A 19,961-nucleotide genomic window follows, 5' to 3' on the forward strand; every position below is an offset into this window, starting at 1 on the left:
ATAAGGTGACCATATGTGCATGGGTTTATCTCTGGGCTTTCTATACTGTTCCATTGATCTATCTTTCTTTCTTTTTTTGTGCCAGTACCATACTGTCTTGATTACTGTAGCTTTGTAGTATCGTCTGAATTCAGGGAGCCTGATTCCTCCAGCTCCGTTTTTCGTTCTGAAGATTGCTTTGGCTATTCGGGGTCTTTTGTGTTTCCATACAAATTGTGAATTTTTTTTTTCTAGTTCTATGAAAAATGCTAGTGGTAGTTTGATAGGGATTGCATTGAATCTGTAGATTGCTGTGGGTAGTAGACTCATTTTCACAATGTTGAATCTTCCAATCCAAGAACATGGTATATCTCTCCATCTATTTGTATCATCTTTAATTACTTTCATCAGTGTGTTACAGTTATCTGCATACAGGCCTTTTGTCTCCTTAGGTAGGTTTATTCCTTGATATTTTATTCTTTTTGTTGCAATGGTAAATGGGAGTATTTTCTTGATTTCACTTCTAGATTTTTCATTATTGGTATAAAGGAATGCCAGAGATTTCTGGCATTAATTTTGTATCCTGCTACTTTACCAAATACATTGATTTGCTCTACTAGTTTAATGGTAGCATCTGTAGGATTCTCTATGTATACTATCATGTCATCTGCAAACAGTGACAGCTATATTTCTTCTTTTCCGATTTGGATTCCTTTTGTTTCCTTCTCTGATTGCTGTGGCTAAAACTTCCAAAACTATGTTGAATAAGAGTGGTGAGAGTGGGCAACCTTGTCTTGTTCCTGATCTTAGTGGAAATGCTTTCAGTTTTTCACCATTGAGGATGATGTTGCTTGGGTTTGTCATATATGGCCTTTATTATGTTGAGGAAAGTTCCCTCTATGCCTAGTTTCTGCAGGGTTTTTATCATAAATGGGTGTTGAATTTTGTCGAAAGCTTTCTTTGCATCTATTGAGATGATCATGTGGTTTTTCTCCTTCAATTTGTTAATATGGTGTATCTCGTTGATTTATTTGCGTATATTGAAGAATCCTTGCATACCTGGAAAACCCCACTGGATCATGATGTATGATCCTTTTAATGTGCTGTTGGATTCTGTTTGCTAGTATTTTGTTATGGATTTTTGCATCTATGTTCATCAGTGATATTGGCCTGTAGTATTCTTTCTTTGTGACATCGTTGTCTGATTTTGGTATCAGGGTGATGGTGGCCTCGTAGAATGAGTTTGGGAGTGTTCCTCCCTCTGCTATATTTTGGAAGACTTTGAGAAGGATAGGTGTTAGCTCTTCTCTAAATGTTTGATAGAATTCGCCTGTGAGGCCATCTGGTCCTGGGCTTTTGTTTGTTGAAAGATTTTTAATCCCAGTTTCAATTTCAGTGCTTGTGTTTGTTCTGTTCATATTTTCTATTTCATCCTGATTCAGTCTTGGCAGGTTGTGCATTTCTAAGAATTTGTTCATTTCTTCCAGGTTGTCCATTTTATTGGCATAGAGTTGCTTGTAGTAATCTCTCATGATATCTTGTATTTCTGCAGTGTCAGTTGTTCCTTCTCCTTTTTCATTTCTAATTCTATTGATTTGAGTCTTCTCCCTTTTTCTCTTGATGAGTCTGGCTAATGGTTCATCAATTTTGTTTATCTTCTCAAAGAACCAGCTTTTAGTCGTATTGATCTTTGCTATTGTTGCCTTCATTTCTTTTTCATTTATTTCTGATCTGATTTTTATGATTTCTTTCCTTCTGCTAACTTTGGGGTTTTTTTGTTCTTTCTCTAATTGCTTTACGTGCAAGGTTAGGTTGTTTATTTGAGATGTTTCCTGCATCTTAAGGTAGGATTGTATTGCTATAAACTTCCCTCTTAGAACTGCTTTTTCTGCATCCCATAGGTTTTGGGTCGTTATGTCTCCATTGTCATTTGTTTCTAGGGTTTTTTAATTTCCTCTTTGATTTCTTCAGTGATCACTTCGTTATTAAGCAGTGTATTATTTAGCCTCCATGTGTTTGTATTTTTTACAGATCTTTTCCTGTAATTGATATCTAGTCTCATAGTGTTGTGGTCGGAAAAAATACTTCATACAATTTTAATTTTCCTTAATTTACCAAGGTTTGATTTGTGACCCAAGATATGATCTATCCTGGAGAATGTTCCATGAGCACTCGAGAAAAATGTGCATTCTGTTGCTTTTGGATGCAATGTCCTATAAATATCAATTAAGTCCATCTTGTTTAATGTATCATTTAAGCTTGTGTTTCCTTATTTATTTTCATTTTCGATGATCTGTCCAGTGGTTAAAGTGGGGTGTTAAAGTCCCCTACTATGAATGTGTTACTGTCGATTTCCCCTTTTATGGCTGTTAGTATTTGCCTTATGTATTGAGGTACTCCTATGTTGGGTGCATAAATATTTACAATTGTTATATCTTCTGCTGGATCGATCCCTTGATCATTATGTAGTGTCCTTCTTTGTCTCTTCTAGAAGTCTTTATTTTAAAGTCTATTTTGTCTGATATGAGACTTGCTACTCCAGCTTTCTTTTGGTTTCCATTTGCATGGAATATCTTTTTCCATCCCCTTACTTTCAGTCTGTATGTGTCTCTAGGTCTGCAGTGGGTCTCTTGTAGACAGCATATATATGGGTCTTGTTTTTGTATCCATTCAGCCAGTCTGTGTCTTTTGGTGGGAGCATTAATCCATTTACATTTAAGGTAATTATCGATATGTATGTTCCTATTCCCATTTTCGTAATTGTTTGGGTTTGTTATTGTAGGTCTTTTCCTTCTCTTGTGTTTCTTGCCTAGAGAAGTTCCTTTAGCATTTGTTGTAAAGCTGTTTTGGTGGTGCTGAACTCTCTCAGCTTTTGCTTGTCTGTAAAGATTTTAATTTCTCCATCAAATCTGGATGAGATCCTTGCTGGGTAGAGTAATCTTGATTGTAGGTTTTTCTCCTTCATCAGTTTAAATATGTGCTGCCAGTCCCTTCTGGCTTGCAGAGTTTCTGCTGAAAGATCAGCTGTTAACCTTATGGGGATTCCCTTGTGTGTTATTTATTGTTTTTCCCTTCCTGCTTTTAATATATTTTCTTTGTATTTAATTTTTGATAGTTTGATTAATATGTGTCTTGGCATATTTCTCCTTGGATTTATCCTGTATGGGACTCTTTGTGCTTCCTGGACTTGATTAACTATTTCCCTTCCCATGTTAGGGAAGTTTTCAACTATAATCTCTTCAAATATTTTCTCAGTCCCTTACTTTTTCTCTTCTTCTGGAACCACTGTAATTTGAATGTTGGTGCGTTTAATGTTGTCCCAGAGGTCTCTGAGACTGTCCTCAGTTCTTTTCATTCTTTTTTCTTTATTCTGCTCTGCAGTAGTTATTTCCACTATTTTATCTTCCAGGTCACTTATCCGTTCTTCTGCCTCAGTTATTCTGCTATTGATCCCATCTAGAGTATTTTTAATTTCATTTATTGTGTTGTTCATCATTGCTTGTTTCATCTTCAGTTCTTCTAGGTCCTTGTTAAATGTTTCTTGCTTTTTGTCTATTCTATTTCCAAGATTTTGGATTATCTTTACTGTCATTATTCTGAATTTCTTTTTCAGGTAGACTGCCTATTCCTCTTCATTTTTTAGGTCTGGTGGGTTTTTATCTTGCTCCTTCTTCTGCTGTGTGTTTTTCTGTCTTCTCATTTTGCTTATCTTACTGTGTTTGGGGTCTCGTTTTTGCAGGCTGCAGGTTCGTAGTTCCCGTTGTTTTTGGTGTCTGTCCCCAGTGGCTAAAGTTGGTTCAGTGGGTTGTGTAGGCTTCCTGGTGGAGGGGACTAGTGTCTGTGTTCTGGTGGATGAGGCTGGATCTTGTCTTTCTGGTGGGCAGGTCCACGTCTGGTGGTGTGTTTTGGGGTGTTTGTGGACTTAATATGATTTTAGGCAGCCTCTCTGCTAATGGGTGGGGTTGTGTTCCTGTCTTGCTAGTTGTTTGGCATAGGGTGTCCAGCAGTGTAGCTTGCTGGTCGTTGAGTGAAGCTGGGTGCTGGTGTTGAGATGGTGATCTCTGGGAGATTTTCGCCATTTGATATTGTGTGGAGCTGGGAGGTCTCTTGTGGACCAGTGTCCTGAAGTTGGCTCTCCCACCTCAGAGGCACAGCAGTGACTCCTGACTGCAGCACCAAGAGCCTTTCATCCACACGGCTCAGAATAAAAGGGAGAAAAAGTAGAAAGAAAGAATTAGTAGAAGTAGAAAGAAAGAAAGGAGGGAGGGAGGAAGGAAGGAAGGAGGGAAGGAAGGAAAAAGAGAAAGAAAGAAAGAAGGAAGGTAAAGTAAAATAAAGTAAGGTAAAATATAATAAAGTTATTAAAATAAAAAAAAATTATGAAAAAAAAATAACGTACGGATAGAACCCTAGGACAAATGGTGGAAGCAAAGCTATACAGACAAAATCTCACACAGAAGCATACACATACACACTCACAAAAAGAAGAAAAGGGGAAAAAACCATATATCTTGCTCTCAAAGTCCACCTCCTCAATTTGGGATGATTCGTTGTCTAAAGGAGGGAAAGAAGGAAGGAAGGAAAGAAGGGAGGGAGGGAGGGAGGGAGGGAGGAAGGATGGAAAGAAAGAAAAAGAAGATAAAATAAAATTATTAAAATAAAAAATTATTAAGTAAAAAAAATTAAAAAGTTGATTGTGGAGCTTTAATCCGCTGCTTCTGAGGCTGCTGGCGAGATTTCCCTTTCTCTTCTTTGTTTTCACAGCTCCCAGGGGCTCAGCTTTGGATTTGGCCCCGCCTCTGCGTGCACGTCACCGGAGGGCGTCTGTTCTTCGCTCAGACAGGACGGGGTTAAAGGAGCTGCTGATTCGGGTGCTCTGGCTCACTCAGGCCGCGGGGGAGGGAGGGGCGCGGAGTGCGGGGGCGAGCTCGCGGCGGCAGAGGCAGGCGTGACGCCGCACCAGCCCGAGGCGCGTGCGCTCTCCCGGGAGAGCCGTCCCTGGATCCCCGGACGCTGGCAGTGGCGGGCCGCACAGGCTCACCGGAAGGGGAGAGTGGACAGTAACCCGCGCTCACACACAGCCCTCCTGGTGGCAGCAGCAGCAGCCTTAGTGTCTCCTGCCCGTCTGTGGCGTCCGCGCTTTTAGACACGGCTCGCGCCCGTCTCTGGAGCTCCTTTAAGCAGCGCTCTTAATCCCCTCTCCTCGCGCACCAGGAAACAAAGAGGGAAGAAAAAGTCTCTTGCGTCTTCGGCAGGTCCAGACTTTTCCCCGGACTCTCTCCCGGCTAGCCGTGGAGCACTAAACCTCTGCAGGCTGTGTTCACGCTGCCAACTCCAGTCCTTACCCAGTGCTCCGACCGAAGCCCGAGCCTCAACTCCCCGCCCTGCCCGCCCCGGCGGGTGAGCAGACAAGCCTTTGGAGCTGGTGAGTGCCGGTTGGCCCTGATCCTCTGTGCGGGATTCTTTCCGCTTTGCCCCCCGCACCCCTGTTGCTGTGCTCTCTTCCGCGGCCCCGAAGCTTTCCCCCTCCACCACCCGCAGTCTCCGCCCACGAAGGGGCTTCCTAGTGTGTGGAAACCGTTCATCTTTCACAGCTCCCTCCCACTGGTGCAGGTTCCAGCACTATCCTTTTGTCTCTGTTTATTCTTTTTTCTTTTGCCCTACCCAGGTACGTGGGGGGTTTCTTGCCTTTTGGAAGGTCTGCGGTCTTCTGCCAGCGTTCAGTAGTTGTTCTGTAGGAGTTGTTCCACGTGTAGATGTATTTGTGGTGTATCTGTGGGGAGGAAGGTGATCTCCGCGTCTCACTCTTCCGCCGTCTTCCCCAAAGACTCAATTTAATATATATTAATCAGAGATGACTATGTGATCAACTGAACCACTCATGATTAATATCAGTTTAGCTATATTCAGTAGTTTAGTATTACAAGTAAAGCTATGATGAATCTTTTGCTAAATTAGTAGTCATTTTAAACATAAGTAAAATTTTAGTTATCTGACATATGGATATTTGCAGATTAGATATTATTAAAGTGATCTTAAACCTGAATTTTGAGTAGCTCTATCCATTTCCAGATAGTTGTTGTTTCTTGAAGCAAACTGCATTGCTTTGCTATCTACTCACGTTCCTCTTTGAAAGTAAACAACTAAAAACTTGGAACTTACCCATGGGGTAGAGGGTTAATTAACAATATAGATTTACATTTCTCTTTGATTGCATAAAATTCTTATTTTACCTGGCTTACATCAAAGATAAAGTGTTTATGTTCATTTATGTTAATTGTTGACCTTTTCTTTTGATTAACTAAGCCTGTAACCAATTAGAATTCAGACATATTTCATGTTCACCTAACATGGTGTATATCTAGTCTAAATGTGGAAATGAATGTCTTATGTAGGTAGCATAAAACAGGCACATAAAGGAGAGATTTTCAACAAACAGTTCTTCATTGTGAGAGCAATTGTTTTAGCATTCTAATTCACTACAAAATAAAACTGTGAGAATTTTGAGAAACAAACAAAAATTAACATTGATCCAGTGTTCCAGGCGTACTCAACCAAAGGACTAACAATCTAATTGTTGAATATGCAATTCTAAGACCCCTTAGGACCAAATTGTGAAAATATAGAATTGTCATAGTTTAGGGAGATGATCTTCTCAGTATATTTAATACCATAAAGGCCAAACTGTAAGCATTGTGTTTAGTTCTGGACATAACCCTGGAGAGGGGTTATTCATATGCTGGAGGTTGTCTAAACAATACGTGGATTGTTGGGACCCCAGACCACATGATTAACTATTGGAGTAACTGGGGTATTTAACTTGGAAAAAAAAAACAATCAAAAAACAAAACAAAAAAATAAACTTGATAGTGGTCTTTAAATATTTGAGAGACTTTTATGTTACACATCAATTAGGATTGTTTTTTCAGGGTTTCATGGGGTGAGGGGTAGGTAAAAATTAAGACTATAAATTTCACTTTAACATTAAAAAAAGAACTTAATATTCAGAACCACTTAAAAAGCTATAATGGTTTGCTTTAACAAGAAGGATGTTATCATTGGAAATGGTCAAGGATACTAAACTGTCATTGAGTTGTGAGGATATAGAGTAGATTTGAAGGTCTAATAGATACTTGGCTTAACTCTATAATTGGGTTAGGCCTATCAATGTCCCCTCTAAATTAGATTATTTCTGAATATGTGGTATGATTGTAGAACCTAATTTAAAAAGGAATTACACAGTAAAAAGCATGAAATAGAGAAACATTTATCAAAATAGACATTAGTCCTACACACAATAAAATACAAAATAATGCTGAGAGAAACAAAAGGAGCCATAAATAAATGGTGAGATATGTCAAGTTCATGTATTGGGAGATTCAGTGTTGTTAATTAAAGTGTTAATTTCCCCTGAAGTTATTTATTAATTCATTGCAATCTAAATAAAAATGACAATGGATATATTCTGATAGAAATTGACATGCTTGATTGTAAAATGTGTATGAAAACCCAAGCAACCTAAAATAATTTAACAGTTTTGTAAAATAAGGACAAAGCTGGAGAACTAGCACTATCATGATTTCAAAACTTGAAGTAGATATATTTATATAATCTATATGTATATTATATAATCTATATGTATATAATCTATATGATATGTATACATATCTATATGTATACATATTACATATATAATATATATCTATATATAATATATATCTATATATAGATATATATGTCTATATATACAGATACATAGATGTAGAGCTATCACAGAATGAAAAATAAATCAATGCAGTGGTAAATGGGCAAAATCAAAATAGTGGAACAGACATTTCACAAAATAAGGTGTATGAATATGAAGTAAGTATTGAAAGTATGCTCAGCATCAGTAGTTATTAGGAAAATCCAGTTAAAATCACAATTAGGTGCAATGCCCCACCTAATAGGATGGCTACCATTGAAAAGAAAACCAATGTTGGCAAGGATGCAGAGCAACTTGAACATTTATACATTGTAGGTGAGAATGTAAAATGATAGAGCCACTTTTGAAAACTATTTGGCAGTATCTTATAAATGTAAATGTATACCTGTTATACCACCCAACATTTTCACTGTTATCAAAGAGATGTAAAAATATTTGTCCATTAAAAAGACTTGTACAGTAATATTCATAGAAGGTTTATTCATAAGGGTCAAGAACTGAAAGCAACCCAAATATTTATTAGCAAGTAAATTAAACATATTTTCATAAATTCATACAACGGGATACTTCTAAACGATAAAAAGAAACAAACTACTGACATAGGTGATAACATGGATGAATATAAAAAATAATACGTTGTAGGAAATAAGCCATATGAATATAAGTTCATACTGTATGAATCCATTTATGTGAAATGTTAGAAAGTCAAAATAATCTTTAGTAACAGAAAGTAAGTCAGTGATTTTCAAGGATGCATTGCACTGGCTGCAAAGAGGCACTCAGGAAACTTTAGGGGTAATAGAAATGCTTTATATCTTAATTTTGATGGTGGTTAAACAGGTTTATTTATTATGCAAATTCATAAATTGTATGCTTAAAAAGAAAGATGGTGAAAAAACATACATGTTAAAAGTAATCAGAATGTAAAGAGCTAAATATTATAGAAACATCTTAAGAGTGATTGTTTTAGGAATAAGCACAATAAAAACATTGCCCAAAAGACTATTGAATGATCAAAAGTCACTAAAGAAAAAGAAGATACTCACAGAATAGAAAAAGAAAAACAAGGAGGTGGAAAAGAAAGGATAGAACCGTTTATATTAATTGATACTTTTCCATGTAAACAATGACTAAATATGTTAATGTAGACATAAAATCTGATTATAAAGGAAAAGGGTAATATTCTCCTGGTGGTTTCAGGAAATGATGTTTTTGTAAGTAATATAATTTAGAACAGGCTTGAAAGGATGTTCTCCTTCTACATCATCCCAAACTGCCTTTTCAATAAAAAAAGACATATGGCATTAATTATAGGATGGCAATGTGGAAGGCACATGTTAATTTTCATGTGAAAGAAATTGCATAAAATATTTTTATGACTATCATCATCATTATAATAACACTTCCAAAATACTTGCCCAGCCCTGAGAAGAATATTTGAATTTTATGTCAATTGCAGCAGGCTAAATCAAAGATGTTGCTGTTATCATATTAAGAATAATAGTCCTGGGCCTCCCTGGTGGCGCAGTGGTTGACAGTCCGCCTGCCAATGCAGGGGACGCGGGTTCGTGCCCCGGTCCAGGAGGATCGCACATGCCGCGGAGCGGCTGGGCCCATGAGCCATGGCCGCTGAGCCTGTGCGTCCGGAGCCCGTGCTCCGCAACTGGAGAGGCCACAGCAGTGGGAGGCCCGCATACTGCAGACACTGACTTCTTTTCAGTAATCTCTCATTCAGATTACTTAAAGCAGTGACCATGGAATTGTCAGGCAAGAATCATTTGGCGGACTTTCTGGGGATCTCATTATTATTGTCCCTGTCACTAACTGGGTGCAATATTTCCCTGCTCAGTTCTGGCAACAGTTAGCTCTTGAGGATCCAGTGAGTAGACAGAAGCTTCGGACATAGGTTCAGACTGACTTATCAGTGTTCTTTTCTCTCATAGCTGTATTTTGTGAGCACCTGCTTTTTGTGTTCTAGGCTCTACCTTTCTCTATGAATTTCTAATACCTACTAGTTCTCTGCTACTTTGGCGGTTTTCTCTAAACTCCAACTCGAGCTTTATAGTTAAGGTACCCACCATGGCTGAGTAGCTCCTAAGACTCCTGCTCTGGTTTTTTCCTAGATAACTTACACCATGGCTAGAGAAGGTATCAAGGCAAGATGTTTTTATATAACTATGTGAGAAAGAGACTGCCCTATTTGGTATAACAAAGTTATACATGCACATGGTAATACAGAAATAAAACAACAGAAAGCCTACAATAAAAATCTAGCCACCTCCAGCTCCAGCTTATTCCTTTAACCTCCCACTGCCTTCCCCTGGAAGAAATCATTTTTAACCATTTCTATTTTTATTCCTATTGCTGACTATTCCTCAAAAAATAAGTCATAGGCATATAACATTATTATCTAGACATTATTTATTGACTCTATGAAAAATGAAGACTTTGCATTCATATACTCTCTTACCTACCATTCTCACCCCTCCATTATTTATACTTATGTGATTATTTTTAATTTATTCTTTCATATCCTTGGTTGACTTCCAATAATTAATAGTTATTTTAACGTTTGACTTTGTACCATGTCTCTTTTTCTTCTTAAACATTACAACTCTGTTAGCTGTGTTTTACTTTATGGATTCCACCTTTTCCTCCACATCTCTCTTTCTTTTCTAAACCTTCCAACTTCTATCAGCTGTTTTACTAAATTTTCAGAATAGATAGTATTTATATTTTGTTTTTAAACGTTATTTATTTATTTATTATTTTACCTTTTTTCCCCTTCCAGCATTACTGAGATGTAATTGACACACAGCACTGTACAGGTTTGTGTACAGCATAATGATTTAACTTACATACATCATGAAATGATTATCACAATAAGTTTAGTGAACATCCATCATCTCACAGAGATACAAAATTAAAGAAATAGGAAAAAGAATTTTTTCCCTTGTGGTGAGAACTCTTAGGATTAACTCTCTTAACAACTGTCATATATTACCTACAACAGGGTTAATTATATTTATCATGTTGTACATGATATCCCTAGAACTGATTTATTTTACAACTGGAAGTTTGTACCTTTTGACTCCCTTCATCCAATCCCCCCTCCTCCCACTCTCTGCCTCTGGTTACTGCAAATCTTTTTCTATGCGTTTGTTTGTTGAACCCTATTTAAACTTCCTTGTTTGATCTCAAGGTCAATTCTAAATGTTTACAAGCAAATAACAGGATTTACTTTACTGTAATATTACTCAGTACAGAGGCAAGCTGAGTGATAGGGTTTTGTTTCTTTCTAATAGATTCATTATAACCTTGTGCCATTGAAAACACATGGTCCTAGAGTAAAATTTAATCTTTTCCTACATCCTATCAGTGGTTTAAGATTAGGGAAATCACTTTACTTTATATTTGGATCACAACTCTGTTGTAGTTTTTCTTTCCACTGATTATTATTATACTATATATAATAATATATATTATATATACAACAATATATATTATATATACTTATATATTATATTATTGAGATTTTAAATTGCTTTTGGTTTTTTGTTAGAAAAAATACAAATGTCTTCTTTAAGTTGTGGCTAATGGATTTTAGGTTTTTATTCTGTTACTTGAATTTAGAGGGTATTGATTTCCTGATTTATTTTGGATGGTTTCTCTTCAGGTCTATCACAAACTGTCATTCTGAACTTTATTTGTATCAAAGTTTTGGAGTAATTCCATTGTTTTCCTCTTTTTAGACTTCACACTTACTTCACTAAAGTACATTCCCAGGTAACTTCCTTAGAATAGGTGTATTGAATGTGAACTTTCTGAATCTTTGCCTGTCTAAAATTACCAATTCAGTCAGGTACAGAAATTTCATATGCTGAAATTGTTTTCTCAAAACTTGTAAGTTATTGAACCTCATACCACTGCTGCTGCTGAAAAGATGACATAGATCCTTGTTTCTAGCCTTTCCTTCCTCCCTCCCTTCCTTCCTTCCTTCCTTCCTTCCTTCCTTCTCTAAATATATATATCTGAACACCCAAGAGCCAGGGGCTCTGATATCTGAGGGCAGGAGTAGAAGGATGTATTAGCTCAAGAAGAGAAAGAAAATTCACCTCCACTTTTGTGTTCTATTGGGTCCCTCAGCAGTTTGGATGATTCCCACCCACACTGGTGAGGGTGGATCTTCTTTACTCAGTCTACTGATTCAAATGTATATCTCTTCCAGAAACACCCTAATAGACACACCCAGAAATAATGTTTTACCAACTATCTGAGCATCCCTTAGCCTAGTGAAGTTGACATATAAAATTAGCCATCACATCTGTGTTTTCTTGGTTTATATTTTCAGACCATCCTAGATTTTACTCTGTTGACAGTATCTTCAACTCACCTTTTCTGTTGTCTTTTTGTGGTAAATCCAGGTGGGAAAAAATCAACCCTGGATGATTTCAACTGGCTAGCTTCAGTTCTCTATTCACAGGTAGCTAAATTTGAGCTGGAGAAAAATCAACAAACCACCCAGACTAATGCTAATACAAAAGTATGATCCACAAATTGAAACAGGATTTAAATTGTCTTATATTACTTATACATTTCCCTGCTCTATTATTTTGCCCATTCTCCATAGCTATTATTTAAAATTTTATTATCTTATATTTCACACCCTCACATCTTCCCTTGACTTTCTTAGGCAAATGACTTCCTAACCTATCTGCAAAGACACTAGAAGTCACAAACAAGGACTTGTCTCAACTCCTATATTATTGACTATACACTTACCTACATTTTTACTCACCCGAGGTTTCTTTCCTTCCGTACAACAGAAAAGGGTTCTCTGTAGATACCTTTTCGAAGGCTTGCTTTGATTCCTGTGTTGAGACTACACAGCAGCAAAGAGATGCTAACATAGAAACCCACTAGGGGACTATAGTTTAGGTGACAAATTACGGTAGCTTGGTCTGGGGGGATAGCAGTAGAAATTATATGAGAAATGACCAAATTCTTGATGTAAAGGTAAAGCTAGTTATATTTGCTTAAGGAATAGATGGAATGTGTGAGAAAAAGGGGAGTCAAGGACATCTCCAAGATTTTTTAACAATTGAAGAATAGAGTTACCAGTTGCTGAGCTAGATAGGACTGTAGAAGTAGAAGGATTTGGGATAAAGATCAAATCAATTTGACACATTAAGTTTGAGACATTAATTAGACATCCAAGTGGATGTGTTAAGTAGGGGATTGTATCTATATTTCTGAAATTCAGGGAAAACTCCAGGTTGGGGATTTACATTTGCAATCCATAAGCATGCACATGTACTGAAAACATACGGCCAAGTGAGGCCACCAAGGAAATATGTGTAAGAAGTTATTCCGTTATTCACCCAATAACTGAATTCTGGGGCATTTTGGTTAGGAAGTTTTGTTTTGGTTAGGAAGATGAGGAAGAGCTATAAAGTGAGACTGAGAATGAGATGGGATGAGTTACTGTCCTGGGAGCCAAGTGAAGGAATTGTTTCCAGCAGAAAAGAGTGCTAAAAACAGTGTTAAATTTACAGAGAGACGAAAAAGATGAGAATTTAAAATTGTCTGTTAGGTTTAACAGTGTAGATGGATATTATTTGTGACCTTGTCAAGAGCAGTTTCAGTGGAACAAACGTGAGAAATGGAATTAGAGAGAACACTTACATTGCCAGGTATTTTTAAAAGATATAAAATATTATATAGAAACATTAACATGTTTGTATTGTGATAACAGTAATGTTGTACAGAGACAAAAATTGTTACTGTACTTGCAAGGCGACAATTGCTGGGTCAAATATCCTTGAGCAAGTGATTGGCCTTTGTTAGGAGCAAGGAAAGTTCTGTCTGTCTGTCTATCTATCTATCCATCTATCTATTGTTCATATTGTAAAAGAGAAGCCAGAATATATAGACAGGTAGATGGTAGACATTTTGGAAACTTGTAAAATGATATTTTAATTACATCTATTTTCTCAGAGAAATGTGAAGCAAGGTCATCAGTCAAGAGTGCAAATGGTGGAGGAGGTTTTTTGATATTTGAGGAGAGACGACATGAAGTAATCATTTAGGAAAGTGGGAGAGCAATTGACTCTAGAAGAAAATAATTAGTTACACAATGTTAAGTTTATATATTTTGTCATTTCTCATAGATCTGTTTTTCAAATCATATTTTATTACTACAAGTACTTATACATGCAAATGAATTAAGTACTCAAGCAATTTCCTTTTCTTCTGGAAACTCTGAGAAACATTGTTTTGCTGATTTGTGTTTCAATGGTAGTTCTAAAAACTTTAAGTTAAATTCTAAAACTAAGCTATGGGCATGCTTCATTCAATGTTACTTCCACCAAAAGGAAGACACAGGCATATGGGAAATCATGGGCAAAGTGTGCTGCTATGAGAAATATGCAATTTCTGTTTAAGTTCAGTTAACAATGGCTAAAAATCATAGTTTTTGTTTGCTTTGTCTTTTTTTAACAATCTAATTTTTTCTGCCCTCATTAATTATTTCTCACTCATTTCTTTAATATTTTCTTGCTGACTAATTAGTCACATCTCTTATTAAGCCCATTGTGGCTATAAAGTTGGACCTATGGGATTAAAAGAAAATTTGAAGCGTGAAACCATTTAAATTTAATTCTTTTAATAAAATGTAATCTATGGTTTGTCAAAATCCATAGAACTATATACCACAAGAATAATTTTATGGTATATAAATTTTAAAAAGCCAACCTGAATATGGGAAACCCAAAAGGGAATGCAACCTGTAACAAAAATTTTATCACAACTTATTACAAATGAATGACAATTATTAAATAACTGATTACAAATGAATGACATAACAATAATGATAGAGAAGAAAAGGATAAACCTAACAAAGTTTGGAAAACAGTATTATGACTGGATACACGTAAAAGACAAGAGGAATGGTACACAAATACTGTGCTATATTTGGGTTTCTCATGGAGGCATGGGTTAGCCACTCAAAAACTACTTTATTTGTGTACCATGGCGGAACAAAGAAGTGCATATATTGTAGATAATGAGAGCCAGTTTCTCCTTGTCAGAAAAATAAGTTACAAATAAATAAGGAAAGGATAAAGACTAGAATAGACCCTGTGGTATGAGATTAGAATCAGAAGTACCAGTAAGAGCCATGGTTTTAAAAATACATATGCAGATAGACAAAGAAATCAGTGTAGATGGTATGTCATTGTAGAAAGGATGTTTGTGTGTGTGTGTGTGTGTGTGTGTGTGTGTGAGTGAGTGTGATCTTCTAGCACTGTCCCCAGAGAGGGCTTAAATAATTGGCATCCTAGTAGGAATGAACACACCTATCATTCTGATTTTGGTTTCTAAAGACCACGTTCCAATAAAAGGAACCCAGGCTCCTTGGAGAAGTAGTTGATACCAGAGCTGGAGCAGGGAAAATACAGGATGAGCCTATAGAGCATTTTGTAATTCCAGAAAGTAAAGAAGTGCTCATAAAAAGAAGGGGACACATTAAAAGGGCAAAGGAGCCAGCCTGAAAGATGATTTAGTTGTAAAGTTGGAGCAGATTGAGTAACAAAATAAATAACAATAGCACTCAATTATAACCTCTACAATAAAATAATACTCATGATATAAATAAATAATGAATAAATAAATACATGGAGAAGGGACAATGTTTTCTTACCAAATTATAACAAATGTAGAAGAAACAAGAGATATAGAAAATCACCATTAGTAAAACACAGTAATTGTTGTTGCATGATGGATGCTAGAAGCAGTGGGTGAACGTTTGCAGAAATACAGGATATTTACATAGTCTCAAAGGATGCCCCCCAAGATATTTTTTAATGACAAAGGGAAAATAGTAATTTTACAGTAGAAAACCTGGTGACACCACTTTGACCAAGTGGTTAAGGACAGCATCACCAATAAAAAGATGTATCAGCATCGTGTACTCCTAATATGACACTCTTATGATACTCTTGCTTAAAATGCATAAACTCAGTCTAATCGTGAGAAAACATCAGACAAACCCAAAATGAGGGGCATTACAAAATATTTTATCAGTACTCTTCAAGAGTGTCAAGGTTATGAAAGACCAAGTGAGATAGGAGAACTGTTGAAAATTGGAGGAGGCTGAGGAGACACAAGAACTAGATGCATTATGGGATTCTGGATTGGATCAAATAACAGAAAAGGACCTTAACAGAAAAACTAATAAAATTCAAGTATGTCTGCAGTTTAGTTTAAAAAAATAATAAATCAAAAAATTAAATCTTTATTTTTAGGCAGAGCACACAATGTTTGAGCTGTCTCCTCTGCCCCACTCTAAGCCCCAGAAGGTCAAGGCCTGTGCACACTGTAGTGGATCATGAAGTTTTTGTTGAATGACTACATCAAAATTGAATTTTGTCTGTGACACTGTGTTATAATGATCTGTTATGAATTTTAAGTTCCCTCTCTACTGTGAGGTTCTTAGAGCCAATGATCTTATATATAAAAACTAGATCTGGGACACAAAGATAAATGTTTGCTAAATGTGTAAGTGAATATTGCTGAATATCTAAATTTAAATAGGACCCCTCCCTGTAAGAATAACTATAAACTATTAAAAATTTCCTGAATTGTGATAAGTACTTCTGAGTGCAAATATATTGTGGTCATATGATTTAAATATGTGCGTGGTGTTTTGTTGTGTTTTGTTTTTCATCATACTCTGGCACAGAAAAATGGAGAAGGATAGAAGAATGCCCTTTACTAGTATAAATGATATATAATTCTTATTAACAAAATAACAACACAAATAGAGATTTGATGGTATTTTTATAATTTTGTGTTCTCCTGCAATATGATCAGCAGCAACAGTAATTCTTAACTTTGAAATAGTAAGAACTTTATTCTCTTGCTGTTTTGGTATTTTATATATAATATTTGTGATGGGCTGAGAATTAACACAAAAGGTAGTAGCAATTGACAGTGAAATTTAGAATTGGCTTTCATGCTTACATGCTTACTCATAGATTGTTACAACAAACAAAAAAGAAATCAAATTTTAATAATGCTTTTACTGGAATACATTGAAATATGTAAATTAAGATAAAACTGTATTTGTTAACATTTACATTCTCTAAAATAAATCTTTCTGATTATTAATTTCCTTTAAATAAGAATGAAAATGGTATCCTAAAAAAGTATCAAGATTTAAATTAATTTTAATTTGAAAAAATGAAGTTCATAGGAGGAAAATAATTAACATTTATAAATAAAAACACTGAAGATGGCATTTTCAACCTAACATCATTTTAATGGAAAATTCCCATATTACTTTAATTTTAAAGAGGGATAATATCTTCACAATTTATTATAAACCTATTTTATAATAGGAGTAAGAGCATTAAACAATGGAAATGAAATGAATTTTCTAAAAATTAATGGATCAATTCTTTCTAGTTAATGAAAACCATTTAATCTGGTTTTTACATGTCAGATAAATGAATCATGGGTAATACATAACACTAGGTGCTCAAAAATCTAATCAAAATCTCTAAAAATGAGTTATTTACCAATACTGGAGTATTCAATAACAGAAAATGAGATATATTGAATAGATTTTTGTGGTTTTTTTTACCATTAAGTTTCTTTATTTCCTCAAAGCACACACTTCATTTTCTTTCTGTATGCCTCAAAGCCATTGCATGGATAATATTTTTGTAAATTATAGACAATGAAATAGATTTCTAGATTACTCATAGGTTTTCTTTTCAAAACTTAACAGTATTTCCTGAGCAAGTTCTGAATTAGATTTTGCCTCTGAATGAAACCAACACACACTGGAAAAGAAAAAGCCATTTTATCAACAAAGAGTAAGAAGAAGAGACTGGCATAACTTGTGATTTCTAGAGGTAAAAGTACTTTTAGGGTCTCTGGCATATTGGTGACCAAAAGCAATAAAAAATGGTAAAACATGGTAGGTTAATTGATAGGAGAATATAAATGGCAGTGAGATGAATATCTATAGGGTTAGGGAGTGAACTGAATTTAGAAATTTACTGTCAGCAAATGAAACACATATTCAGAAGGCCTGGATCTGTGTGATTGCATGGTGTTCTCTTGAGATATGTCACTGAAGGCTAATGGACCTGCCTCAAAGGGGTTGAGTTATGCGGTAATGGGAGCTCAACTTCAATAGAAAGAAAGCTTTAGAAAACAAGGGGAAATGGAGGATGTTAATCCCATAAATGTTATTCATTGATTTATGCATTAATATATTCAGCAAACAAATATATTACTTTTCCTGGCAGTATGATCTAAGACAGTGTGATTTTAATTCTAAGATTTAAAAAAAATCTCCCTTTAATTATTATCCCAAATGTAAAATTAAGGTTTCAGGGACTATTTTGGAGATGGAAATGGCATACTTTCTAATTACATGAAAATATAAATGATAAAACATTGCTAAAAACCCATTCATAGGAAAAAACATAATTAACTGTAGGGGTTATTTTAAGATGAAAAGTATAAATGAATGACCTTTTTCTTTAAATTTCTCCCTTTCTTTATTCTTACCTATTGCTGCTCTTTCCTGCCTTCCAGCACTACCACCACTCCCTCCTCCAGCCTCAATTACTCTAAAAGTAACCACCTGTTAGATCCTTGGTTCTCAACCCTCGCTGTACATTAGAATCACCTGAGGTGTGCACCCACCCACGCAAATTAAATCAGAATCTCAAGGAGAGTGAAGTCTTGCTGTTTGCTTTTTAAGGAGCTCCCGTGTTGATCTTATTGTACAGCCAAGTTTGAAAAACTGTCTTCTTAGGTGAATTAACAAGGTAAGTCAGAAAGTTTTCACCACTTAAACACCTACCAGTACTCAGCAACTGCCCTAGCCTAATGGGCATATGACGGCATAAACACTAGGCTGTGTACCCACGTTGTTTACAAATTTACTGCGGTGAATAGTCATTTCTAAATTTAAGTTAGTAACTCTGGGCTTATATGTCTTAATTTATCAGTTACATGCTGTATGTAAGAAAGTTTTTATTAATAATTAAATTCTCTAAGGCTTTGAATTATTTATTTCATATATTAAAATCTTTACAGTAATATCTCACTTGTAATCTGATATGTTTTCTGATGGGAAAGAAACACTTGCAGTTACAGCTGGCAAGTCTTAGAAATTATGCTCACAATGTAAAAGTGAACTCAGTTAAAACCGTGGGCTAAGGAGTCAGGTTGCATAAATTCAAGTCTTAGCTTTGTGGTTTACTAGTTCTGTTTTCTTGGGCCAGTCATTTAACTTATTTGTACTTTTATTTTCTCATCTGTAAAATAGGGATAATACTATTCCTACTTTATCAAGTTGTTGTGAGGAATAAACAACTTAGAGTTCTTGACATATGGCAAGTACTATGGAAGTGTTAGCTATGACTATATGTTTCAGGCTTCCATGTTTTACCATTTTGAGAGGCTATTACTATTTATTCATATGTTGTAGATATTCTTATGCATTCTATGTCCAAAATGTTTGTAATCTTTTGCTTTATATTGTTGAAAAATATTTTGGGGATATTAAAATATGAGTATATCTAGGGGGGAATAGGTTGTAAATGCAGATGTCTGTTATTTCTTGGATAAAAATAGACTGAGAATCATTGGCTCAGACCTAAAGACATTTGAGAAAGGAGAAATTGGTATGGGTTGGCAAACTCCATTGAATACTAATCAAAGAAGCAAAGAGTTGAGCAAGACATTGAAAGTATGTGGAATTTGAATAGTCAAGGAGGAAGTGGGAAGGGGGTTGCTGATGAGTCTCAGAAGTAGACTAGAGTATGAAACATGATATGAATTAGACCAGGTGTCATAGTTGTCCCTATTACCTTAGCCTAAGATTCTGTTTTTGTTTTTACCTTGGATAATATAGAAAATATCCACATTACCTATTCATCTGCAAAGACACAGAGTTCTTCAGCATATGCGCAAATTTTTCTTTACACCCCAGGATACTGCAATGGGCAAAACATCAACATATTTGGAGTCAGTCAGCCATATTGTTATGCAATGAATTACTACTAATAGATTTAGATTTCCTATATTATGACATTCAAAAGAGCATTCCTTATAATTAAAAAAAAAAATATGTGAGCATCATGATCACTATCATCATTTTTTACCATAATGAGGAAAGTATCCTTTGTTTAGCAGCCTAGAAGCTTGAATTTTCTGTTATCCTAAAACGTTATTTATTTTTTACTGCAGTGAAGTT

This window comes from Leucopleurus acutus (genome assembly GCF_964270905.1).
Source record: "Leucopleurus acutus genome assembly, chromosome: 5".
In the NCBI taxonomy this organism is placed as follows: domain Eukaryota; kingdom Metazoa; phylum Chordata; class Mammalia; order Artiodactyla; family Delphinidae; genus Leucopleurus; species Leucopleurus acutus.